Source organism: Ochotona princeps, chromosome 3 (genome assembly GCF_030435755.1).
Source record: "Ochotona princeps isolate mOchPri1 chromosome 3, mOchPri1.hap1, whole genome shotgun sequence".
NCBI classification, from domain to species: Eukaryota; Metazoa; Chordata; class Mammalia; order Lagomorpha; family Ochotonidae; genus Ochotona; species Ochotona princeps.
Genome location: NC_080834.1, coordinates 117,085,148 through 117,111,653, shown reverse-complemented (window position 1 = coordinate 117,111,653; position 26,506 = coordinate 117,085,148). Strand labels below are relative to the sequence as shown.

General features: G+C 45.4%; 2 pseudogenes across 1 annotated transcript; one reads left to right on the top strand and one right to left on the bottom strand.

Annotated features, from left to right (window-relative positions):
• Positions 1-21,829: 21,829 nt before the first annotated feature.
• LOC131479843 (glutathione S-transferase Mu 1-like) lies at positions 21,830-22,606 on the bottom strand (annotated as a pseudogene). The gene has a single exon (XR_009245135.1). The product of XR_009245135.1 is annotated as a glutathione S-transferase Mu 1-like (transcript).
• Positions 22,607-23,931: 1,325 nt separating this feature from the next.
• Positions 23,932-25,519, top strand: LOC131479842 (microtubule-associated protein RP/EB family member 1-like; annotated as a pseudogene).
• Positions 25,520-26,506: the final 987 nt, after the last annotated feature.

Genomic DNA, 26,506 nt, shown 5'->3' with positions numbered 1-26,506 from the left:
AAAAATCTGTCACATTCAAAACATCTCCCAGATAACTTTGACATTTAAATGGAGTAAAATATGAAAGAAAATGATACAATTTTGAAAAAGCATTTCAGGAGCAAATTGCAAAGTTCAGAATCAATGCTGGCCTCCCCTTATCAGATAATCCTTGAAGTTCTTAAGGGGAAACCCAGCTGAAAAATTAACAGTGGGACCCTACAAATGGCTGGAAATATCAAAACAAGTGCCAGATGCACTCAGCTGACCTCAACTGGTCAACAGATTTGCTCATGGCTGGGAGGAGGATCCAGGAGTGTGGGAAGTATTTCATGGCTCTTGAAAATGCCAGGACATTCATGCCACAGTGAACCAAGAGAAAGGTGTATGGCGGCATAACAATGTCCCTGTACTGTCTGCCACTGTCATGTAACTGTCATGGTGGTGCTGAGGAGCTACGAAAGGATGCCATAGCCCTGCAAGGTTGCCATGCGGTCTGTTTTACAGAGGAAACTTTCTCCCAGGTAAGCAAGAGGTGGTGTGTAACTGCTGAGAGAGCAAGGGGACACCCAGAGACTCCGTGCCCCACATGCCAGGCTTGTCTGAAGGTAGGAGTTTTACAAAGAAGAGCATCTTCTCTGTTTAGGCATTAGTGATGGACAAATAGTGAACAAAACAGATTTAACTCTTCCCCTATCTGCTTGTATTCAAATGAACACATTTATACAGGATGGAGGTTAGTTGGAGTATGATAACTTTCATAGAATTAATCAGAGTAGTCCATGTAAGTAGGTAAGTTTTTGAACAGAAAAAAAAGAAATTCTATAGGCTTGCGAGGGCCCAGTCAGAATTTCCTTTGGTTTTGCATTTTAGATTATAATACATCTTGCAGGAAATTTTTGCAGGAATTTTCTACCAGGGGAAGAAATGGGGAGCTGGGAAGGTGGGAACACAGTGAGAAACATATGCAGGCGGTGAGATAAAGTGTTAAAGAATTGCTTCACAAAATCGAGTCTTTTTTTTTAATTATTTATTATTTAACTTCATTAATTACATTGTATTATGTGACACAGTTACATAGATACTTGGGTTCTCCCACCCCTCCCCAAACCCTCCCACCATGGTGGATTCCTCCACCTTGTTGCATAACCACAGCTCAAGTTCAGTTGAGATTTCCCCATTGCAAGCGTATACCAAATGAGCTTCAGAAGCCTTTGTCCATAGCATTGACTGAGAGCTTATGCAATAAGAAAATTCTGGGCTCTTCTGGACCCAAAAATTGGCCCCCTGGGGAGAGAGGATGTGGCCAAAGAGATATGGCAGCTCTGAAGGTACAGCACCAAAGCCACCAATGTGTAGGGTGAGGATCTGGGGCCCCTTCGACTAGGAGATCACGAGGTCTTCTTCCTATGCAGTGCTGCTCACAGTAACTGCGGGAAGCATCACTGGCTCTCAAATCAATCCCCCAACAGCTCAGGAGCTGCTTTGGTCCCAACCTCTGGATCACACTTGGGAAAGCCAGGGAAGTGCATGACACTCAACATTCTGGATTTATAAGGGGGACGGAGATGGTATGCTTGATGTTGAAGCAGTGTCCAAGGCTTTCTGCTATTCTGCCTTCTGTTGTGCTGCTGTGTTCTGCTGTGCTCACAGGTCCAGCTCCAGAATCCCATATCACTTCCGAAATCTGGGATGTTGGCAGCCACAACCATTGTTCACCTCCAACACCTAGAGCTGTTACTAGAGAGACATGATTGTCATTGGGGTCCTGGTGCCATGAGACACAGGAAATCCTAGCAAGAAAAGAGCCATCATTGGGCCCAGAGTGATAGTTAAGTGTTAATCCTTATGTTCTGGTTAATGTCCAAGTTATTCCACATCTCATTTAGCTCCCTGTTTGTGGACTGGGAAAGTAGTAGAGGATGGCTCAATATCTTAATCATGGGAAATCTGGAATAAGTTCCCAACTCCTGGCTCCTGGCTTAGGATAGACTCACCTCTGGGGGTAGTGCCCACTTGGGGAGTGAGCCAGTAGATGGAAGATTTTTTTCTCTGTCTCTCCTGCTCTCTGTAAATCTGACTTTCCAATAAAAATAAAATAAATCTGAAAAAAGAAGCCATCATTCAATGACATTAATTACATGCATGCTACATGGAGAACAGAAGAAATCTTGGAAATAGGACTAAGCAGTAAACTTGCCATAAATCTGCTCAAATATGACTTGTAAATTAAATAATTGGGCTTAATGGGTTAATTAATAGACAATTGAGATGCAAATGTCTTTCTTGCAAGAAGACTTGAATAGATTTTATTTCCTGTTCTTTAGAAACACGATAAATATGTTCCAACTGGAGAAACTTGTATGTCATACAGTCAGCATGTTGGACAGAATGAAGTCACTCTTATTAAGCCATCCCCCTGATATCCAGCTCTGAGTTTACTTGGACACAATTTCCACTATACCTCCATTGTTATCCATTAAATCCTCTCCCTAACATCAATACATGGGCTTTTAGCAGAAACCACAAGAAAGCTATTTCAGGAGGAAAGGCACCATAACATATGAACAATTAGAGTGGCCCTGATGCTGCCTCAAGGAGGTTGCCACAGGCCCTTGTACACAGTCAGCACAACCCTATACTCAGCCTTGCCGGTATTCAGCAAAGTCTTTGCAGTTCTGTAGGGAGAAAAGCAAGATGGCTCTTGGAGAACTGGGAAGCTACTCCTGTCTTCAGAAACATTTTCTATACTTGAAAGAAATGAAAAGCTAAGAATCTTGGTCCTCAAGGAGTTTACAGCGAGACCAAAGAGTGGGCCTTTTGTACTGATGTTCATGATCTAGGGGAAGAGGCAGTCCAACGAGCAGCACTTTCAGGGAAGACCAGCAAGAGCTGAGCCTTGCTTCTGTTTCAGAAAGATCTGAAAGTCTGCAGCCCACCTAGCAGTGACTCCAGAGAGTAATGTCAGGGGGCACATGCATCCCCTGGACAGATACACTGGATCCCTCCTTAAGATGGACCCTGCTGTGGTTCCCTTGGCTTGGACTTGGGAGCAGGAAGTAACCTCACTGATCAGACCCAGAGGTGGTGTGCAGGTTTTCCCTCAGGTGCCACTGCCCAGCAAAGGCAGGGCTAAAATTCTAAGTTACAGAAGAGTAACTTTGAGAAGGGATGGCCCTGATAGTCAATTGATCACAGCCATGTTTCCTTTGTAGCCCAACCCATCTTCCCCTAGGAGGTCAAGGTTGCCATCATAAGCACTAACTCAGGAGTTCCACTAAAACAACACTAGTCCCTCACCAAAGCCGCGTTCCCCCATGTCTGAGGTTCTCTCTTCAGGCTTCACCTCTCACAGGCCCTCCACCTCCTCTCATCACAACACTGAAGATCAAGCCTCCCACACCTCAAAAATATACCCCCAAAATAGCCAGCATCCCTCTCCAAGGAGCTGTCTCCAAGGGTTCCAACATGATGAACTTCTGCCCACACGGTCACAGGGTGCAGCGCCTACACATGGTCACACCTGCAGGCAGCTTGATAGGCAGCCTAATGTGAGCAGGTGCAATCACAGATACTCAGTTTCCTTCAGTGCATGTGCTGAGACTAAGAAATCATCTTCCACTAACACTAACTCAAACCACAGACAAGTGGTGCTGCATTGTCTTTAAATGTGGAAAAGCAACTTCTCTCGGCCCTTCCTCTGATCTGTGTTACAGCTTTTATCTATCTCTGTAAGCATTCAGTGGCTTCCTCTCCCTCTCTATCTCTCCCATTTGGGCAGGTACTCTCATCTTTAGCCAGACAGACATGCACATTTGGTCATCAGCACCTGTGAAATGTGGCAGTCAAAAATAGGTACACAAGCCAAGTGACCAATCACCACCTAGAGAGAGTTCACCATCCCAGGGAACCTGCACAGGTGGACCTGGGTTATGGCACACTTGGGGGAGGGGTTTGTGGAAAGCAGGCTAGTCGATGCTGTGTACAATAAACAAGGACCAGATTATTCAACAGAATGAGAGCAGCTTCCAGGCAAAAGAGTGACATGTTAGCTGCCCACCCTGCCATTACACACAGAATGCAGGCCTGATGCTGTGAGTCACATCCACTCAAACTGGTGGCACCCTCAGTCTCAAGCGAAGTCTAGCAAAAGCTGAAGTGACCCTGTTAGGCAAGATCCAGCCTATGGAGGCCCTGGTGAGGCAATGTGAGTGTGTTCTTCTTAATTCAGAGCCAGTTAGCCCCTGGAAGTGGTTTAAGCCAAGGGAGATCAGCATTTCCCACAAGCATGCGGGTGGCTGTCAGGTGGCCATCTGGAGTGCTTCCATCAGCCATGACAAGGATGCTGAGGATGCTGAGGAAGGGGTGACCACACATGAGCAGCATCCACAGAGTAAACATGCAGCTCAGATGTGAGGACAGGTCAGCCCAGCTGTGCACCCTGCTTCCTCTTCTCCTCAGCCTGGTGGTACCCTGTCCTCTTCTGCTTCATCATCCCTCTTGGCACACTCTCATTTGCCCTGGGAAGCTGCCCCAACCACCTACACCTAAGCTATGCTTTCCTGGCTTGGTTACCTGTGGTTGTGAGAGCCCTGACAGGTCAGTACCCATAAGGTGGTACCATATGTGGTCCCATAACGTTTGCTAAGGTAGACTTCCAAGTACCCACTGCTTCCCAAGAACCTTTCACCTTCATCAGAGTAACTCCCTTACACCTGCACATGTGAACACTGAGCATCCATTTCACTGACTGCTTTGAAACTGGAAATCCATTTTGGACAGGCACACAAAAACACACTTCTTGTTTTCCCTTTACTCTCTGTGAAGGGACTTTGATATGTCCCAAGAAAATGGCATTGAGAGGTTAAAATAAGAAAGCATAGACATTGTTTCTCAATACAAGATCCATCAAGTTGAAGACAATTTTATTGAGGATTATCCTAACCATTTTGTTCACCATTAAAGAGCTGAATTTAACCACATCAGTGAAATGTTTTGCATTGTCAGCTAAACAAAAATAGATGGCCTGTAAAGATTTACATTTTGTTAGGAAACAAAAAGAATCTGGGAGGAGCCAAACAGGGCTGCAGGAAGGATTTCTGATTATTCTCTATCAAAACTCTCACATACTCACCCATGGAAGTAATGTGCGGGTGTTATCAAGTTGGAGGACTCTGCTGAAGCTTTCTGTCATGTTTCTGCCAAAGTTTTGTCTCAGTTTCTCCCAACATTATCAATATTCTTCTATGATTGGCCAGAAAGTCAACAAGAGAAACACCTTGAGAATCCAGTAAGGTATCTTGCCGTGACCTTTGCTCTTGATGGCTCTCATGACCTTACTGGGCTACCTCCTCTTCAGAGTAGCAGTAGAATGGCTGTGTGTGGTCATCACAATTGGACTGATACAAAGTTTCACTATGTGTTGCAGTTCTTAGAAAAATTTCCAAAGGGATCTCCTTTGGGTTGGACAATCAAGGAGCAGGTCTAATATTTCAGGTGGATCGTGTACACTAAACCATCCAAGCTGTCTGTAATGCCAATGGCTGTTTCCATTGTTAACCATGTTGCTCTTCCCTAAGAGCACAGACAAGACAAATATATGCCTTATGGGAAGATATTCATGGACTGGCCCAATGGGCTTTGTCTTCACCATCATCTCATCACTTATTGGAATATGAGGTATTCATTTTCACAGAGCGTTTGTCCCCACACACCTTCCATAAAGCCCCAATGATTTCCTGCTCCTACTTTCCAAATTTCCAAATTGCCCCACTTATTTCACGTTTGTGAATTTCTGTTGTTCTTTCGAATTGTTTCATCCCTAGTGCCTCAAACCAAGTCTTGCTTAGATGTGCTATCAAAATTTAATACACATTTATTTTGGTGAAAAACACTTAAGCTCTTATACTTCTGTTTGAAATATACATTTTTCCATGATCCTTTGGAGGATTGGTTAAAATGATCATTTAACTATTTATCATAAATTTATGTTATCCATAGATTTACCCACATTTGCATCTCTCTCTGTAGTCCTAACACTACAACATCAGAATAACATAAAATATATGATTAATTTTTTTTCCTTGGAAAGACAGATATATAGACAGGAGAGACAGAGAGAGAAAGATCTTTCTTTTGCAGTTTCATTCCTTTAAAAAAGGAAAGCAAGATCTTACAATGACTTCATCAGCCCTATTCTCCACAAGCCACTAGTGTCTAAACACATGGGGGTACTGGGTTGAATCACAGGAGAGGAACCTTAAGGACACAAAGCTAACAGAGAAGGAGAGCCCAGCAATCTGTATCAGTTCTAGCTGCTGAGGCTGTGTGTTGTTCAGAACACCTGGACAGATGATCTAAGAGCGATAGGGCCTCCTAGCACCCAGCTGTGCTGTATGCTCTCCCAACAAGCCTGCAGACATGCCTGTGGTGGCTTCTTGGTTTACAAGTCTCTGTGCCAGGACCCATGTGCCCTTCAGCACAGGCTTGTCCCAGGGAGCCCAAACTGACCAGCAACCATCCTCCCTTACCTAATACACACTATAGATCCTGAACCATGCTAGACGCTGTCTGTGGTACCTGCCACAACCCTGCAAGGTTAGAGCTGCCATCATGAAGACAAAGGCTCGGGGACTGAGATAGAAGGGGCCTGCTCATTTCTGGGCTGCAGGTGGCCAGGTGAATCTGTGTTTTCCTTCTGCTCTGTCTGTGTTGCTCATCTGCTTGGTTCCATATAAAGGTGAGGCTCCTCCCTGCCCTGCTTACAATTTATTACAAAGAATTAAGCAGACCTGTCTGAAAACGATGGCCTCTGAAGAATCACATGGAAGAACCTACATTTTAAAAGCAGAAAATATTTAACTCAGAGCAGGACATGATAAAAGAAATAATTCATTAGGTTAAATGTCATGCTAACTTTGTTGGGGGAGGGTGGGGGAAGCATACTTGCATACTAAATACAAACATGACCTTAGGAGCTTTACAGACCATTTCACAGGCAAAAGTTGTTGCCTTTCCAGATACCCAGTAGATGAGGATGGGACAGAGGGTTGCTGAACGTAAGGCAGAAAGCGTTATGAACTGTCACTATGCACCTGTCCCTGCCAGCCCTCCTTGCCAAACTGGCTCACAAAAATAGCCCAGAAATAAGCACTTTATAATTGTGCTTTATAAAGCCTGACCCTCTGACCAGCAGTCCTCTTTCTCTGAGTCAAAACTATTAGTGGTACCTGCCACTGTGCTGGACACTTCATTAAGGCTGATGGGATGCCATGAGCATCTGCCAGCTAGGAGACAAGGCTGCCAGTGAGATAGAGGATAACATTCAGATGCTAGCCACAGAGGCTCGGTTCACACCAGGTGACTGTCAGGGTGGGAACCACAGAGGTGTGCTGAGTGCCACATGGACCATACATGCTGTTCTGTCTTATGCACACATTGGCAATGAACACTGATTATGTGTGGTTGGACTGGAGCACTAAATTTGCTGGTGAGCTTGCTGGTGTACATATGCCAGGGCTGGCATGCAGCACAGTACAACCCCGGCTTCTTCCTCCATAGGAACACCACCTTTCCTCTATAGACTCCCTCAGTCACACTGCAGATGACCTCCTCATTGAAGACGGCCAAGGAAGACAAGCACGCACATCCTCCTATTTTACCTTCCACTCCGGGGCAGCTCATGGCCAGCTGTGGTGGTGACCATGTTCTTCAACGCCCCACCCCGACTTCTCTGTGACAGTTATGCCTCTCTCTGACTTCACTGTTATCATTCATGCCTGATGCCAATTGAAACATTACAAGAAGAGCAATACTTCAGTTGATTGGATGGGAAATATGATTAATTTATATGTACAGAGAAAACAGTATCATGGAGATGAGCTGACATGATAAGCCACTACTTGAAAATAAATATACAGAGTCTATGCAGTGTCAGAGGCTGTGAAGGCTGGATGTGTTGGGGGCAGTGAAGGAGACTGCAAGGGACCACCCATGGCAGGGGACAGAGGGTCGTGTATGAATGTCAGGTAAGCACGCAGTTCCCAGTGAAATCTGACATGCCCAGTTTTAGCTTATGTTCCCACAGATTTCAACATGGAGAAAGCTAGTGATGTGGCAGTCCTGACACAGAGGATCTGCAGGTTTGAAAAAGGACGTATGCTTTAGCACACAAGGCTGCAGCCTGTGGATTCTGCAGATAGAGGAGGTTCAGTCTTCTCTCCCATGCACACTCACGTACGAGCTGGTGTGGGCTCGTCCAGAAGGATGCACACTCACATTGCTCCATAGGAAACTTCCTGGCCAGAGCGATGCTGGCAAGTTAGTGGTGTATGATCCATGCTTCCACCTTTTATCTGTGCTGTGTCTTGTGGGGACAAGTGGAGAAGCATGAAGGAAAAGAATGTGGAAAGCAGCTTCGCCCCCACCCCCAGAACCATGTGGCAAGTGAGCGGTACTACGGTAGCTTGCTGCTTGCCCCTGAACCATGGAGCAACCAGGAGCAGGCATGTGTGAACCACACCTGTGGACTGGACTGGCCTAGTCTGCCTTCACCCCCCCTACCCCTGCTCTTTCCCACAAACAGTCCAGGCCTGGGTTAGCATTGCCATGGCACGAAGACCCTGTGACTCCTGCCACAGTCCTCCAGGTGAGGGGAATGCATGCTCATATTTGAGAATCACTGTTCTATGGAGAAAAACAAATCCAAGATCACTTTAGGAAGTTGGCCTGTTCACTCACGGGACCTCGCATCAAATGCTCCCAGAGCAGGGACCCTTTTTCTCTGACTTGTTGCCTTACCTGTGCATGGCTCTTTCAAAGGTGTGTGTTGCTCAGCAATGGGCTGCAAGCTTGGAGTTCAGCTCAAGGATATAATTTAAAACACTTCCAAGCAGCTTATATAAATAACCTGGGGATTTTCTATATAGAATTTTGTGATTTGTCCGTGTATCATCATTCACAAGTTTTTTAGAAGTTCTATTTTTAATTTATTTGAATAACATAGTTTCACAGAGAATAGAAAAAGACATCCAAGGGGCTGAGAAAGAGACAAAATTTGTAGCTGCTGGTAAAACACCCCAAATGACTACACAATCCAGTCTGGGCCAGTCTGAAAAAGACAGGAGCCAGGAGCTTCTTCAGGGTATCCCACATGGGCACAGGGGCCCAAGAACCTGGATCGCTCTCTGTTGCTCTCCTGTGTGCATTACTATGGAGCTGAGTCACAGGTGGTGCAGCCAGGACTCAAAAAGTAAACAAATGTAATGCCAGTATCACAGACAGTGCCACAATGCTGACCCTACTCTAAGTGTTTCATAAGGACAGAGAAATGCTAGAGACTTGGAATTACCATCAAGCTCAGTCTAAGCCATGCCACTTACCGTAAGTCATTGGTTACCGCATCTCTGTAGCCAAACAGTACAAAATCAGGCCCAGGATTTTAATGCTTATTAGAAGGAGCAGCATGTGGGTGAAGAAAAGAAATCAGTGTGGAGAAAATTGACTCTCTGAAGTGAAGTTGTTTGAATCAGTGAGGTCTGTACGTGCCCCAGTACACTCCTTTGACCTCAGATTCCATCTCATTCTATAAGAAAATGTCTGTGGCACCAAAGGAAAGCATACAGCTTTCACAGTAACTTGATGTTATGTAACTATAACCTCAAAGTAGAAACCTGGATTCCATTTGCCTTTTTCAAAAAGAAAACCTCATGACTGCCTATAATCCTGCTCGGTTGCCATTTTCACAAATGTTTAGCAGCTAATGGAGGGCAGGGGGCAGCTGGGCAGGATAAGACATGGGTGAAATACAAAAGTCCTTATCCTACCTTATTTTTCAATACTATCTGATTCAAACATCAATACCATGTCTGCATATCACTCACATTTCACGCATGTGTTGGCTATAATGGGACCTGGGTGACTGCCCTGGAGTATTCAAGATACTCTCTCCTGAGGACAACTTTTGGAAGGCTTCAATGAGAGTTCATCATTTTGCTTGGAGACGTGAATGCATGGGCATTAGTGTATGCCACATGCATTTGTCTTGACATTAAAGCTGAAATAGAGATACAGCCAGCAGGAGGACAACATGATGATGCACCTGTGTATGCCCTAGGTGAGGTACATGTACATGAAGCTTGCACATCAGAAGGGAGGTTTCCAATACATTAAATCTGCAGCTTGTCTTGTGGCACTCAGAGGGCGCTACAGCCTTTTTCTGCTGTCCTGTCCATGTGGTGTCTCAGAGCTGAGTGAGGGGATTGTGGGCCGCATCATCTGTAAAGTTTGCAGATCAAGGCCAGGCCCTTCCTCCCCAGACCAACAGCGTTGGGATCCTGGGGGAGCCAGGGCTGCACACCAGACACTCCATACCTGCAAGAACTCCCACCAGGCAGCAGGGTATGCCTTGTCTGCATGAGGAGGCAGTTATCTCACTGCAGCAACACCTACAGGCAGTGTTCAGTGTCTCGGTTTATAAGGATGGTGATGGGATTAGTCGGAAGCATCTGAACATGGAACAAGAAATTCTTTGGCTAGTGACCCTTACTACCAGCAGGCACCCTACAAGTGGCCATCAGGTGTGGACCTGTGGAGTCCACCACAGTCTTTGGAGAACAGTTGGGACCTTACTCAGGCTGCTGACTCATGATCTTCATCCTCACCCATATGCAGGTCCTGGTGGAGTTCTCAGTTGCAGACCTCCATCTGTGCCAGCCTGCTCAGTCATGGGCCCAGGACTGCAGGGAAACTCAGCATCTCTCATCTTCCCCTGGGAGTCACACTTTCCAGGAGTGCATAGTCCAGGAGGGAATAGCAACTCATGAAGTTTTTGACCTAAAGTCAAGCTCTATGTCAGGGCATGGTATGTCCATCTTGCTGCACCTGCACAGTTCTCCTTGGAGGGTTTTTTTCTACACCTACTTTGTAGTGATCCTGTGAAGGCACATAGAGGTTGAGAAACTTTTCTAAAAACATATAGCTAATCGATGCCATTGGAGTCATGTAGATTGGGAGCTATTGTTGCCAGGACATGAGTCCAGCCCTTGCCTCTTGCTTTGGCAATTCACTTACCTTTCACAGTTATTTTGATCTTTAAGAGAATTGTTGCAGAGCTAAGCCAAGTGTAAGAGTTGATTATATATGCTCATATCCCAGGCAGAGGGATATATGAGTCAAGAATTACATCCAGTGTGTCTGAATGTTTAGAAGACATCAACAGTTCTTAGAATATTTCTTTCTTTATTTAAAAGTTGGTACTAGAGAGACACAGAGAGAGAGAGGGAGACCTTTCATCCACTGGTTCACTCCCCAAATGGATGCGATGGATGGAGAAGGGTTGGTCCAAAGTTAGGATCAACCAGACTCATCTCTGTCCCCTGCATGGGTGCAGGGGTCAAAGAGAACAAGCATACTTCTTCCGCAAACTTCCAGGAACATTAACATGGAACTAGATTGAAAGTGGATTAGCCAGGACTTAGTAGTACAGGCAATGGCTTACCTGGGTCTTTACTGGGCTTAGTAAAACCATTCCACCTATGTGCTTGGGTGTCACCCAATCATAGAGTAGAAGGGCAGTGGAAGAATCTTGCTTGCTCGCTCTCTCTCTCTCTCTCTCTCCATTCCTCCCATTTTTCCCCACCCTGAGCTAAACCATTGCCTTCCCTGGCCGTCACAGAAAGGCAGGAGCTCCTGGTTCAGGCCTTGAGATTCAGCCTGAGCCATAGCCATCCTTTCTGCCTCTGGAGAGCCTGGAACTGCCCAGCCTCTACGATTGTGTGATCTGGTGCTCAGGGCAGGTGTCATCACACAATACAGCTTTGAAAAGCTTGTGTACACAGATACAAAGAACTTCTTTCTCCTGGCTCCCCTCCTCTAACGCCAAGCACCCAGGACTGGACTGGAGTTTGGTAAAGGCTGGGAGCCAAGAGGTCTATCCAGGCCAGCGGGTGATAGAACCCATGCACCTGCTACCATCTCTGCTGCCTACCAGGATGCATACACTAATGGGAAGCTGAGGTCAGGAGACAGGGCCAGGGCTGGAATTCACACAAACCCTGGGATTCAGATGAAGTATTTCTAAATTATTTGAAAGAATGTTTTTTTTTTTAACTGTAAATGTGTTAAGGGGGGGGGGGGAGATTTTCTATGTACTGACTCACTTCCAGAATGAGCAAGGCTGGGGGGCAGTTTGAAATCTACTCAGGACTCCCATTTGGGTGGCAAGGCTCCAGTACGTTGGCCACCTTCCGCTACCTTTCCAGGCACATTAGCAGAGAGTTAGTTTGAAAACCAAGCAGCAAGGAATAGATTTGCAGCTGGTAGCTTGCATTGCTGGGCTGCAACAATAGTCCTTGCTGTAACTTTCCAGCCACTGTTTGTTTTTTCTAAGTATTTGACATTAAGGGTGGCATTAACAGATGGAGGAAGCCTGGACTAAATATGGTTAAAAGCAAAGATCAAAACCCAAGACATTGAAGGCATTCCTTTTAAACTCAGACTATTTATTCCTTTCACCCACTGCTGGCAAGGGGCAACTTTTTGGAATGTGAATTGTCTCTTCCAGATCTGAATAGGCACAACTTTCCCTCTACAAGTTACCCTTTCATGTTTTTGCTAATCAAAACTGTCTGATACTGGAACATAAACAAAGAACATCGATGGAATACAATAGAAACCGTGGAAGTGAGCCCACACACATGTGCAGCCAACTGATTTTCAAATAATCCAGGGCAAAATGTTGGTCTCTTCATGTAATGTTCTAGAGATAATTGGATCATAGCCTGGAGAAGGGTTGGTCCAAAGTCAGAAGCTACCAGATTCATCTCTGTCTTCTAAACGGATCTAAATGGATCAAGAACCTACATATGCAACTGGGTACCATCAAACTTTTAAGGAAAAGCATAGGGAAGTACTTTGCAGGATATAAACATTGATAAAAACGTCTTAGAAAAGTCACCAAAAGAACTGTAAAAGCCAAAACAAACAAATGGAATTACATCAAACTAAGAAGTTCCTGTACAGCAGAGGAAACAACCAAACACAGTGAAGAAGCAACCAACAGAACGGGAGAAAACATCAAGACTTGCAAAAAGTATCAGAAATTGATAGCAACATAACCCCATAAAGAAATGGCTGAAAGAAACAATCATAATGGATTCCAGTCTGGCTCATTTGACCACAAAGAACTGCATTTCGTTTTTTTTAAATAGCTGAGTAGTATTCCATAGAGTAGGTGAACCATAGCTTTCTTATCCAGTCTTCTATTGATGGGCATTTTGGCTGCTTCCAGGTTTTTGCGATTGTAGATTGTGCTGCTATGAACATAGGTGTGCATGCTGGTTTCTTGTGTAGGAGATGTTTTGGATATATCCCTAGGAGTGCTATAGCTGGATCATATGGTATGTTGATTTATAGTTGTTTGAGTATTAGCCAAACTGATTCCCAGAATTCATCATGCTAAGAGAAATGAACCAATCCCAAAAGGATAAATACCACATGTTTGCCTTAATCTGAGATGAAAAGATGACAATTTGAAAGACAGTACCTGTATATTGTAATACTAGTGCAATCGCTAACAACCTGTATCCAATGCAATAAGATAATGTGGTATAATCTATAAACCAACAATTAATGTCAGAATACTTAAGATCTACATAGAAAAACTGTAAAACCTACTATACCCTCAATACGCTATGTTAATCTGTAATGGGGAGGGAGTGCAGGGAAATCCTTCAGGACCATAAAAAGAGTGAGAAAAAAGTACAATATAGCCTATCAAGATCAAATCTGGTAATTCATAGACAACAGACTCAAGCGGCACTAAACAACAATAAAACTACTATACCAATGCATGAGGGGGGAATTGGGTGCGATCCTGACAACCTCTAACAGGAGGTCATGTGCGTGGAGCAGGGGGGCACTCCAGAGTGGAGCAGGTGGTAAGGAGGAAGCTTGGATCCCAACCATGAAGACTCCCAGACCTTTACACAAACTATTAATACGAGCAACAAGGACTATATCCCAACTGCCAAGGAGGCCACAGGGAATTGGATGCCCTCGGAGGCCGAGTACTCTGAGGTCACCCACCCTCAACCGGAGCTTCCGCTGGGGATGGAAGAAGTCCAAACACTACCGCGCAGAAACCAACGTCATCGGAAAGACAACCAGAAGCCCTGAGCGGTCCGCAGAAACAGAAGAACAATAAATGTCCTTCGGGACCAGGGAGGAGAGCTTTCTCTGGTCCGAGCCTGGCTCCACCTCTGGACCCCCGCCCTCCCTCGCAATGACCATCGGGATTGCGTCGAAAACCCCTCACAGCAAACAAACAATCATACAAACTAAAAAAAAAAACCCTAAAATAAATAGACAAACAACAGAAAGTAGAGCTTGAAATCTGACAGGAAAGAACTGGCGTGGATTGGCTCATGCCTCGCTGGGCGGGACACAAAGATTAGTTACTCCTCACCATGGTGTTGAGGATTTTCCTGCACATCCCCCCGACAAAAAAAAAAAAAAAAATGTTCTGCACCTTAAATGTCGACAAATATCTTGTTAGAGTTACAAGCCAGTCTAGATTATCCTAAAATCTGCCAAGATCAGCAAAATTATACTTCAACACAACAAATGGCTAAATACTAAAATGAAATAGACATGAGACAGCTGAATGGTACCTTATGGCCACTTTGAGGTATATAGCAGTCAGTCCTATATGTGGACTAAAATTGAGATGTCAATGAGCTAATCATAGGTTGTGGTTAGGACTTGCTTTTTTATTTTTTTTAACATACTGGTTACTCAAAACCATGTCAATTCCATAATATTGCAAATTGCTGTTGATGTTATATTGGGACTCTTAATTGACTATGATGATATTCTACCAGCTCTAACTTCAGACCAGAAATGGTCTCCCCAAGAAACTGTTCAACCCATCTGGACAATAAGTAGCTGGACTCTATGCTTGGTATATGTTTGCAAGGAAAGACTCTTGATTGAATTTGAACTGTAATGCTGCATCAAGGTGGAGGAATCCACCAGGGGGGAGGGGGAGGGGGAGGGGGATTCCCAGAGCCTATGAAACTGTCACATAATGCAAAATAATTAATACAAAATATATATATATATGAAAATGCTGTTCCTTTAACCAGGACCCAAGCACACTCCAAAATTAGCATCCTTTCCTTAAGATCAGGAAAGGCTTTTCATCCTCCGGAACCCATGTGTTCAGCAACTGTGCAATCACCTGTCTTAAAGTTCATTAAAATACATTCTGACTTCTCTGTTTCCCTTTCCATCTTTAGGGTTTAGAGTGGAAAAAACAAACCCCTCAAGCTGTCTGGTTTATATAACAGATAATTCTTTCACTGATTACTATGTACTGTGTGACACATTGGCTAGAACAGTTTGCCTACTCTTAGCTGTATCATTCTGGTATTTTATTGTATTTTATTGATCATTTCCTGTGCTTTAATTGTTTGTTTCACTATATTATATACACATCTAGTGGAAAAAATGACAGTTGTGCTTTATAGTTTTAATTCCTATGCTTAAATAAAGGTGGTCACTAAAAAAAAAAAAGAAAAGAAGCAATCATGCATTTTTCAAAAGAACAAATTTAAATGGCTAATGGACATGAAAATAATACTCAGAGAAATAATGCAAATAAAACTACATTGAGATTACATGTAACACATGAGAGAATGAACTACATTCAAAACTCTGCTAACACTACCTGCTGGTGTTGATATGGGGAGAGTCACCCTACTGACTGTTAGTGGGACTGTGTACTAGTGAACCTATTATGGAAGTCAGTATGGAAAATGAAAACCGATCTACCATATGACCCAGCTATGCCACTGCTGGAAACAGATCCATAGTAAATGAAATCTGCACATGGGGAAGTGATATATAGCCCCATGTCCATAGCAAAACAATCTGCAATAGTGAAAACACAAAAGTAACCCTGATGCCCATCAAAAGAGGAATGGATAAAGAAACCATAGTGCATCTATTTCATGGAATATTGCTTAGCCATTAAAAATAAAATTTTTCCATTTGCAACAAAATGTCCAGCTAGAGACCATTATGCCTAGCAAAATAAGCCAATCCCAGAAAGGACAAATATCATAGGTTTTCTCTGATAGAAGCAACCTTCATGCAAAATACAAAATACATAGATGTATTGGTAAACATGTACGTACATTTATTCAACTAAAGTAACTGTAAAAGGGAAACCAGCAGACCGAGAAGTGAAAATACAATGCCGTACACATATCTATTCCCAAATAAAATATGGACTCCTAATGAAACTGTTAAGTATATCTTGACAGGGTGTTATGTTTTCTACTGTTGTCTATATCTACAATGTCAAAATATACTTAAATAGAGTATTATTTGGTGGACTTATAATTGTTGTTGAACCACTATACTATGGTAATAATATTGGGGAAAAGAGTTTGGGGATGGTAATAAGGACAGTTGCAGGTAAAATCCCTGAACCTATGGAACTGTGTCACAAAAGATTTTAAAAAAAATCCAGGGGCTTCATTTGGGTGTTCCATGTGGGTGACGGGGGCTCATGGACTTCAGACATCTTGTAGTGATTCCCTGGCTGCAATAGCAGGGTGCTGCCTCATAATCAGAGCACCTGTCTCTGATGTGGGGTGGCGGAAGCACCACAGGCAGTGACGTAAGTGGCATCTTCACAAGCACGGCCCCAGGAAGCATCTCTCCCACACAGATGCTGACCTGTCAGGAAGAGCCCATGTGGAAAGTTCTCACGCCCAACCTTCTCCATCCCCTCTAATCATCTCTTCCAGACACCAGGCCCAGCCACTGGTGGGATCCTGAAATGATCCCTGACCACTGCCCACAGATCTTTCAGTGGCGGTTTTATGGGAGAGATAGTAGATCAGCCATGTGTAACACACAAGAGCCATGGGCCCCAGGAAAGGTATGTTCTCCTTGTCAGTAGTGTTGTGCCACCAAAGACCAGGCACATGCAAGGTGGGGTGCACTACACCAAATGTGTGATGACAGGAGGAAGAGAGCGCATGGCATGGACTGGCCTTGGGAAGAGGTTGGATGGCAAGATTCCAAGCTTTGGCCAACACAAGGCCTAAGCCTCCCCATTCAGTTTTCTGTGGGGCAAGACCACCCCATGTATAATCATTAAAATGTGTGTTAAATTACTCAGAGTGGTCACTTCTGTCTTGTTAGCTAGGTGCAGGTTTAGGGACAGCTGATGGTTACAGTGAGGCTTAAGGCTAGGGTTGAGGTAATGGTTAAGGTTAGGTTTAGGGACAGCTGATGGTTAGATTTAGGGATAGGGATAGATTTGGGGATAGGGTTAAAATTAGAGAAATCTGCATTTCCAGATATAACGACTGAAAGCATGTTTTGCATTGGCCACTGGTTTGACTGGCAGCAAAAGTGGTTTGTTTTTTTCAAATAAGTTATCAGTGCAGGGATCTGGCTCAGCTGTTAAGATACCACTTGTGACACCCATATTTCATATCCAAGCACCGGGATTTGATTTCTGGTTCCACTTCCTATTCCAGCTGCTTATTCTACCCTGGGAGGCAGCAGTGATGGCTCAAGTACTTTGGCTCTTGTCATCCTTTTGGGAGAACTCAGTTATGTCCAGCACCTCAGGTCATTGCTGTGGGGTTTTGGCAAGGTTACCAGCTCTGCTTCAAATTCAGCCTCCTCACATGCAAGGCTGACCTATTTGATTAAGATGGGGACCCAAGACTGCATATGCAAAGAGCCTCACATGCTGAAGGATACAGTAGACACCATGAGCAGTTGTTGGAGGAACCTCATTGCTATTACAGTCTCACATGGCTTTCTGGGCTGCTAAACAACCATCTGAGCAGTCTTCAATTTCCAGTAGCTAAAAGTCAATGATAAAAGCCCTTCTCCTTCTCACCAGTTACTCTCTGACTAACACCATCTGGGTGGCAGCTGCACAGTCTAACTGGTGTGAGAGCCAGGGGCCTGGCTAGGTTATGAGTCCACAAGCACCTGCTGAGCCTTTAAGACCTGGGAAGCAACACATGGCAGATCCAGCAGCTGGCTGAGAAGGACAAACTGAACACATGTCCTGTCTTCCACTCACTGTTCTGCTGTAATTAAAAGATCCCTGGGTAGGGAAACAGTAGCCCTGCTTTCACAGCCCCTACTCCTATCAAGGTCTACAGCTGACTCCAACCCCAGATTCCTCCTGCAGCCTCTAAGGTCCCTCACTGCCAGCAGAGCTGGTCCATCTGCCCACACCTAAAGATCTGTAAAATCAGGTAGCACTGTCCCATCCCCACCATGAGTTACTGTGAGGTTTGAGTAATGCCATCCACAGATGCTGTCTAACATCAGTTCTGGCACACAATCAGTACTCAGCCAATAGTAATAACTATAAGGTACACAATCATTTTTCCCCAAGCACCAGCAATCGTGGTGGCTACGTGGGTTTAGTTCCCAAAGCTACTTCACAAGAAGTGGCGGGGGGAGTCTGTCTCTGTGGGGGTCTTGTCTCAGTTCATACAGTTCCCACAGGTGGCTCAGGCAAGCTCTGAAGTCTACAGCCTGGTTCCAGCCCCTGGGCTCTGCTCTCTGGCCCATTATGGTTTCTTAACCACCATCCCTTGAGTAAGACTGTCATGTCATTTTAGGACATTCACAGACTTACCCCAGCAAGGCTCAGCACTATGCCTGGGAAGCAGAATGGAGACCCTCTGTCACGAGGTGGGTTCAGCTCTGCCCCCAGCCAGGCACACCTTTGATTACTGATCCTGTTACAATGGGTCCCTCTGTCACCAAGTCTCCCTGCTTGTGATTTCTCAGACTAGTCCTTACCTTGGTTCCAACCATGGCTTGGGGATGCTAGAGCATGCTAGGGCTTTCCTGTGCCCTACAGGCCCCCACACTCCATGTATTACTGCTGCTACTTTCCATTAACTTCATGTTCCTGTGTCCCATCCTGTTTCTCTTTTCATCCCTGTCTGCTGACTCCTAACCCATTGCTTGGTCAGTGACAACTGCCTATGTCTTAGAGTAGTCAAGAATGATCATTCCTTACACTGATATTCTGAATGCATGCTCATGGACTTGATCCTTCTGGAAATTTCCCAGTATCATTGCAATGCAATTGAGTGGAAGCCCAACCATCCTCTCCAGCCTCCCAGAACCCAGTCTTGTTCCCAGCTGCCCAAATTAGCCTCCTGCTTCATCTGGCTGCTCACCTGGCATTAGTCCCTGCTTCTGTGGGAAGTGCTCCTGGCTGGTGCCTTTTTGCCTTTAGAACAGGGGCCACTCTTGTAGAGGATTGTCAAATACAATGAGATTATCACCTCCCCACCCTGCCCCCCACATTCTGACCTTCTAGTCTTGCCCTCCATGTCCTGACAGAGCAATGAAAGAGCATGGCTTATCTGCTGATGAGTGCATTTTCTGGGTCCTGCACCAGAACATGGGGTCAGCAACAGTAAACCCATTTTGATTGAATCTCTCAGCAACCAGGGTAGCACCTGACCCATAGCTGGAATACAGGTATTGGCTGAGTTAAACTTAGTGAGCCAGAAAGGTGCAGAGGAGGAAACATTTAGCTGGAAATTTAAAAATGAGCCTGGTACACAGCCTCATCCTGCTTCAATTCATTCTGAGGTAGTTAGACCCTATCTTACTCCATTTTCTTCTGATTATAACATAAAAACACTAACTTGTGGTTCTTTAGAGAAATAAGGTTTACTGTAGCTCACAGTTCCAGCCAAAGATCAGGGATTGTGAGAGATGTACATCTGGCTCAGTTTTGGATCTGGGTGTTCAGCAGGGAGTAGACACCTACTAGGTGTAGCAACTTGTAGACAAGTAGCTAGCTAGCCTCGTCGCTAGGAAGCATCCTCCTGAAAGTTCTCAGGCAAAAATGAAGTTAGGGGCCAAAATGCTGAAGCAAACACTGGGAAGATTGTAACCCCACAGTACTCAGCCAATGAGGGACAGGAGAAGAACCTGCATGTGATGAAAATAGCTCACTGTGAACCACCAGATGTGTGCTGTCCACCAGGCACCCCATCTTGCAGGATCATTAATAAAGCCTTGCTTTTGCTGTACTTCCTGACTCCAAGTCCATCCTTTGTGTGGAGTGCTGATGCTGCTTCTCACCAAGGCTACATATGATGATTGATTGGTGATTGATGGCCATCCAGTTGGCAAGGAAAATATTTCACAGGCAATCTGGCAGACTCCGCTGTGGGAGAGAAACTGCTTTTGACTGAAGTCTGGTATTTTCTCCCCTGCCTCTTAAGTTTGGGGAAGGAAAAGGGGACAAAAGGTAGGTTTTGGATTCTGGGCTTTATTTTGAGAACTCAGTAAAACTTCCATAATCGCTGATGTTTCTATGCTTAAAGCATCTCCACCTACTTCAGACCACTGGTTTGGTCTTAGCTAATTAAATTTGTGAAATGAGCAAGCAGATATATGATCCTTGTAGAAGTTCAGGTTAAGGAGAGCCTACATGCTAATTGATCTACCTGCCACAGCAACCACATCTAGGATTGCTGGGCATGGAGACAGCCCATGGGTAGAGATTAGGCACGTCTCATAATCCTATCGGGTACAGCTTGAGATCTGCAACATGAGCCCTCACTGCTCGTGTTCCTGTGTTACCAGTGCCAACAAATGATCCAGCAATAAGCAGACAATTCTCCTCTGGCATGTGCCTTCAAGCTTGGATTCATGAGTCATGGAAGGGACTGGATGTTACTGAAACAAGAACTTCATGATAGGGTCAAGAACACTGCATGAGGCCTGCCAGCCACAATGTGCACAAACTCTCCAGAGTCCACTTGTCTCAGTGCTTGTGAGTACCTGCACCACCTGGAAAAGGAAGTCTGTGCTGACAAGCTGAAAAGCCCAAGGTCACAACAGAGCAAACAGGTCAGTGGAGGGTGACCCTGGGAAATTCGGTGGAGGCACTTCAGACACTAAAGGTAAGAGGGGAAGGGAGGTAGAGCACAGAAACTGTGACATAGTTGGTAAAACCATCACTTGAGATTCTGTAATTCTTTTTTTTTTTAAGATTTATATATTTTTATTAGAAAGGCAGATATACTGAGAGGAGGAGAGGCAGAGAGGAAGATCTTTTTTTTTTTTTTTTTTTTTTTTTTTTACAATACAGTGGGATTTTTTTTATTATAAAACAATCTGAAAAAATAGACAATGAATATGCATAACAGGAAGGCCATCTGGGGAAGGGTCTCAGCAGGGGTGTACCCATGGACAGCCACCTCTTCCCAATAGCCCAGCAGTTTATAGAACCAGGACCCAGCTGCAGGGGTGCTTCAGCCTTGGTACCATGCTGCAGGAATGAGGAATCAGGCAGAAGAAGGGACCCAAAGTGAAGAACAGAGCAACATGGACAGCACTGAGAAATGACACCATGGAACCTCAGCTGACCATACACCCACACAGCATCCTGCTCTGCTAGACGCTGCTGTGGCAACAGAAAAAAGAAAATCCCCAAACTTCAGCAAGACCTGTGCCAAGTCAGGACTCCCCGGGGAAGAAGACAGGCCAGGCTGAGATTCAGGCTTCCTGGGGAACAGGCAGTGCCTGGGAGAAATCTTGCTGCAGAACAGGGGCAGCACAGGCCCAGGGACCTCTCTGGCATCTGGGGAACTCAGGGACATTCAGGGTCCCTCACGGCAGAGACAGGGCCATGGGGTTGGCCTTAGTGCAGGAGGAGCAGCACAGGGGCTGTGGATGAAGAAGAGGGCAGAGTTGAGGCTGGCCAAGGTGTCTACAGGAAGGGCTGGCTTAGAGGACAGGGGCAAGAGGCTGGGGAGGAGGAGACAGTGGAGGGAGAGAACTGAGAAGGCTGAGGCAGGGCTGAGCTCCCGACAACCCTCCCACCTCATCACAGAGCCTTATTTTCCTGTCCAGGAGGCCAGCTTTAAATACATAGGCACTCGGAGGAAGTGGCTGGACTTCATGTAGGCAGCGATCTTCGGCAGGCCCTCAAATCGAGCCATGAAATCCTTCAGGTTTGGGAACGCATCCAGGCAACCAGGAGCGAATATACAGTTCCCATCCAAGACATCATAAGCGTGGAAATCGGCAATGGTGATCTCACCTTGTCCCCTGCAAACCAGGGCCGCTTCCCCAGGAACTGGGAGTACAGCATCAGCTTGTCTGGGAGGCCCTTCAGGTAGTCAGGCTTCAGCTTCTCAAAGTCAGGGCTGTAGCAGATACTGCCAAGTTGCCAGCGGTTGTCCATAGCCTGATTCTCCAAAATGTCCACGCGAATCTTCTCCTCTTCCGTCTCCCCACACAGGTTGTGCTTGCGGCCAAGGTAGCGCAGGATGGCATTGCTCTGGGTGAGCTTGTGAGTGTCGTCAATCAGGTAGGGCAGGTTGGGGAAGTCCAGGCCCAGCTTGAATTTCTCACTCAGCCACTGGCTTCGGTCATAGTCGGGAGCGTCCCCCATGGAGTATATCTTTTCCTCATAGCTGGTGTCCGTGTATTCCAGGAGCAGGCGGACGGTGTGAGCCAGCCCGCGGATGTCCCAGTAACCCAGCGTCATGGGCATGGTGCTGCTGGTTGGTGCTGGTTTTGGAGTCGCTCCTGCTCCTCCCGCTGGTGTCAGAGAGGAAGATCTTGCATCTGATGATTTACTTCCCAAGTGGCCACAATGGCCGGTGCTGTGCTGATCCGGAGCCAGGAGCCCAGAACTTCTTTGCAGGTCTCCCACGCAGGTGCAGGGTCCCAAGACCCTGGACCATCCAGCTGCTTTCCCAGGCCACAAGCAGGGAGCTGGATGGGAAGTAGAGCTGCCAGGATCAGAACCGGTGCCCATATGGGATCCCAGCGCATTCAAGGTGAGCACCTTAACCACTATGCTATCGTGCCGGGCCCAAGATTCTATAATTCTATACAGGAACTAGCTCAAGTCCCAGCTGCTCTACTTCCGATCCAGCTCCCTGTTAATTTGCTGGAGAAAGCAGCAAATGAAGTCCCAGGATCCTGGGACCCAGCAACCATTTGGGAGACCTTGTAGAAATTCTTGGATCATGGCTTTGGCTTGGCTGTTGCTACAATATGGTAGCAGATGGATGATTCATATTCTCCCTCTCTCTCTCTCTCTTTCTCTCTCTCTCTCTCTCTCTTTCTCTCTCTCTCTTTCTCTTTCTCATAAGCAGAGATGCAAAGGGTTCACAGAACACATTTATTAGCATTTTGGTCCAGGACCCCATTTTCACCAACAATATTTCTGTCTCATTTTCTCAGATTTCCAGTGTTTCAGGTTTATTTATTTATGTGAGAGACAGTTACAGATAAAAGGAGGAGAGACAGAGAGAAAGTTCTTTGTCTAGCAGTTTCATTCTCCAAATGGATTGCCACAGCCAGGGCTGGGCCAGTGTGAAATCTGGAACCCTGGGTCTTCAACTTGGATACAGGGGCACAAGCACTTGGGCTGCCATGTACTGCCTTCCCAGATACATTAGCAGGCAGGTCAATCAGAAGCGGAGCAGTCAGTATCTGAGCCTATGCCTTTAGGTGATACTGGCACAATGCTGGTCCCAGCCCCATAGTTCTCAACCCTGGCCCCTGCCTGTCTCTGCAAAGTTTACATGTTCTCTGCATCACTCAAAGAGTTTAGGGTAAAAGTCAGTTTCTACAAAGCAAAAAGCCCCTGTGGGATTCAAGTCAGCATTGCAACTAGACCTGGAGACCAACACTCCCTGCTCCATGAACCCACCGAAATCCTTAGTCAATACCACAGCCCTGGAATGCATCAATTCTGGGTCTGAATAAGGTGCTGCTCCTTCGTCGGCGCATCACGGGGGGCAGTGTGTGAGGTCATCGCGCGGGCGAGCGGGCAGGGTCGGGCGGTTTGAACCAGACGAAGACGGAACCGGATCGGGGCACTGGCAGCGGACGCGGTTCTGCCCAGAGGCGAAGATGGCGGTGAACTGGACGTCGGTCACGAGTGATAACCTAAGTCGACATGACATGCTAGCCTGGATCAATGAGCCTCTGCAACTGAATCTGACCAAGATCGAGCAGTTGTGCTCAGGGTCTGCGTACTATCAGTTTATGGACATGTTGTTCCCTGGCGCCATTGCCTTGAAAAAAGTGAAATTTCAAGCTAAGCTAGAACACGAATACATCCAGAACTTCAAAACACTAGAAGCATGCTTTGAGAGAATGGGTGTAGACAAAATAATTCCTGTGGACAAATTAGTAAAAGGAAAATTTCAAGACAATTTTGAATTTGTTCAGTGGTTCAAGAAGTTTTTTTGATACAAACTATGATGGAAAAGACTGTGACCCTGTGGCTGCCAGGCAAGGTCAAGAAACTGCTGTGGCTCCCTCTCTTGTCACTCCAGCTCTGAAAAAAATGAAGAAACCTCTCCGTTCTAGTGGTGCAGCATCACAGAGGCCCATTTCAACACAGAGAACTACGGTAACTCCTAAGGCTGGCCCAGGGGTGGTGTGCAAGAATCCCGGGGTGGGCCATGGAGGTGAAGCAGCTGAATTGATGCAGCAGCTCAATGTACTGAAACTTACCGTCCAAGACTTGGAGAGAGAGAGATTTGTACTTCGGAAAGCTAAGAAACATTGAATTGATTTGCCAGGAGGATGAGGGGGAAAATGACCCCATTTTGCAGAGGATTGTGGACATTCTGTATGCTACAGACGAAGGCTTTGTGATACCTGATGAAGGCGGCCCGCAGGAAGAACAAAAATACTGACCACCTGTACCAGCAGAGCCACATCCGAATTCTTCACTCCAATTCATGTGTTTAACTGTAAAATATGCCCTTTTATTACTCTTAGCAGACTCACTGGTTTCTTTTTAGAAGTAAAAAGTACCTCTTCTTAAAAAGTGCACTTTGCAGAAGTTTCACTGCTTTTCCAATTAGTTTGATCTAGGAGCTTTTACCTTATAGCAGAGCAGTATTAACATCTAGTTGGTTCACCTGGGGAACAGAGGCTGACTGGGGCTCTCACCATGCAATGCTGGATGTAAAACACTGAGGTGGGAACCTCAGAGATGGAAAAACTGAGTTGAATTTCAAGCTAATGTGAAATCTTGGCAGAGAACATTTTAATAAATGCCTTAAGAGTATTTCAAATATGCTTCCATATTTCAAAATCTCAAAGGTAACCTTATGGAAGGTTTTCTGTGTTTGACATTGTGTCTGGGAACGAAGGGTCAGAACTTGGGACCTCGTGAACCTGCTGTCACATGCCTTCAGGGCTGCTTGAATCCTAAGAGTCCAAGGCTTTGGCCCAAGGAGAGTTTGAAAGGTGGTTTGGTGTCGTTGACTGATTGCATCCCTGCTGAATAGCAAGCGGCATTATGCCCTGGATGAATAATGGGTGCTTCTGCTCTGAGCTGGTTGAGTTGGAGAGCCCGATTTTCACTGAGCATTTCTCTTGATGATTTTTCTAATTGTTCCCGAAATTTCTGTGTATTGTGTTGAGGGAATGAGATGTGTCCAGTTTTTTTAATCAAACAGCTACTCTAGGGGACTCGCCCGTGTCTCTGGGATTTGAATGGGTTATGTCCCATGTTATACTGTCTGAACTTTACATTGAACATGTTCCTCTTTTCTGCTTCCTTTTTCCACTGGGGATTCCTCTTTGGCTCCTTAAGGTTTGCTGCTTAGCGTTGGAAGCACAGCAGGCGGCTGATTGTGCCGCAAGTTCTTTCTGGACCTCTGGCAGAGGGAGGGAGCAGTGAACGCTCTTGTTTCCTCGGGCTGGGGTATTTCAGGATCTGCTGTTCACAGCTCTCCACTGTTAACTGAATACTTTGCCAGTGCACTAATCTCTTTGGAGATACAGTTCACTAGTGTGTTACTAAATGTTAGTTTTCCTTTGCAGAAAATGCAGTACCATGTCTGAATTAATTATTAATATTTAAAATCTTTCATTCCCTAACTCCCTCATTTGCTTTGCCAGCAGCCTGGCCAATCCCTTAGTTTGGCAGAATTCTGCGTAATGTATGTGACCCGCTCCTGAGACTGTCCAGCCCCTGATGTGTTTGTACTGATTTGTTTCTGATGGTAGCTTGTGCTAAAACATGTGTAGAAAGCAGCTATTTTATGATGCAGTTGTTGTGTAATGTATGCTCTGTGTGGAATTCAGAGGAAAACCCAGATTCAGTGATTAACAATGCCAAAAAAATGCAAGTAACTAGCCATTGTTCAGTTGACAGTGGTGCTATTTCTCTTTTGTGGCCTTTTAGACTTCTGTTTCCCTAAAATTCCATTTTATTGGGAACCCATTTTCCACCTGGTCTTTCTTGACAGGGTTTTTTCTACTTTGAACAGTTTCTAAATAAAATTCTGTATTTCAAGAGTGAAAAAAAAAAAGAAAGGTGCTGCTTCTTCTTGCATCTCCTTAATGCTTTAGATTAATTTTTAGGTGGAGCTGCTAAAAGCTAGTTGCTTGGGAAATAGATACTTAGAGTAAAACTGGCACAGCATTTAGAAACAGAGAGGAATTACCAAAACACTCTTTGTGG